Below are 1,300 nucleotides of genomic sequence, written 5' to 3' on the forward strand. Positions count from 1 at the left end.
ATTGTTAGGTAAATTTTTGTCATCACCTTTTTCTGGAGTAGAGTGAAGTTTAGCAGGTACATTTGCAGATGAGGAAGGTGCTACAGGTTGAGGTCCTTGACACTGCTTTCCCGACCTCAATGAAATGGCACTAACATTTTTGGGATTTTGGGACTGTTGTTGATTTAATCATGTAGCCAATTGTCCCATCTGATTGGTTAAGCTCTGAATGGAGGCTCTGGTCTCTTGTTGAAACTGCATGTTCTGCATGGTCATTTGCCTCACAAGTTCTTCGAGGGAAGGTTGCGGAGGAGCCTCAACTGTTGGTCGTTTCTGGGGCTGTTGCTATTGTTGGATTGGAGGAGGAATGTATGGTCTGCTTAGGCCAGCAGCATTTTGGAAGGAAGGAGCAGGCTGCTGTTGTTGTTGCTAAGGGCTAGACCATCTGAGATTAGGGTGATTCCTCCATCCAGGGTTGTATCTGTTGCTAGAGAGGTCATAATTGTTCTGTTGTGGTTGATTTTGCTGCTGAGGTTGAGGAGGTCTATTGTAAATGTTTGCAGCATAAGCTTCGGGCTGCTCAATTGCTCCAGGTTGCTGCATGGAAGGGCAAAGGTCTGTATGGTGGTCAGCAGAGGAGCATAAACCACAGACCCTTGCGACAGGTATAGATTTCTGGTTCAAGGCCAGCTGGGTTACCAAGTTAACCAATGCATCCAGTTTGCCTTCAAGCTTCTTAGTTTCAGATGATGCAGCTGAGTTTGTAACTACCTCATGCACTCCTCTAATGACTATAGCATCATTTCTGGCGCTAAACTGCTGGGAGTTGGAAGCCATCTTCTCAATTAAATTTTTGCCTTCAGCAGGAGTCATATCTCCAAGGGCTCCACCACTGGCAGCATCTATCATACTTCTCTCCATACTATTGAGTCCTTCATAAAAATATTGGAGAAGAAGCTGCTCCGAAATCTGATGGTGAGGGCAACTGGCACATAGTTTTTTAAATCTCTCCCAGTATTCATACAGGCTCTCTCCACTGAGTTGTCTAATACCTGAGATATCCTTCCGGATGGTTGTGGTCCTGGAAGCAGGGAAATATTTTTCTAAGAATACTCTCTTAATGTCATCCCAGCTAGTGATGGACCTTGGAGCAAGGTAATACAGCCAGTCCTTTGCCACTCCCTCTAAAGAATGAGGAAAAGCCTTCAGAAATATGTGATCCTCTTGGACATCTGGGGGTTTCATGGTGTAGCAGACAATATGAAATTCCTTCAAATTTTTGTGTGGGTCTTCACCTAACATGAACTAACAGTTAACCACT

The 1,300-nt window shown here is 44.5% G+C and overlaps 1 non-coding gene across 1 annotated transcript; it reads left to right on the forward strand.

The window, feature by feature from the left end:
• The first annotated feature begins 946 nt into the window (after positions 1–946).
• Positions 947–1,053, forward strand: LOC112999993 (small nucleolar RNA R71). Its single transcript, XR_003265266.1, has one exon. It is a non-coding gene; the product is annotated as a small nucleolar RNA R71 (small nucleolar RNA).
• Positions 1,054–1,300: the final 247 nt, after the last annotated feature.

Source organism: Glycine max, chromosome 17, assembly GCF_000004515.6.
Source record: "Glycine max cultivar Williams 82 chromosome 17, Glycine_max_v4.0, whole genome shotgun sequence".
Taxonomy (NCBI): Eukaryota; Viridiplantae; Streptophyta; class Magnoliopsida; order Fabales; family Fabaceae; genus Glycine; species Glycine max.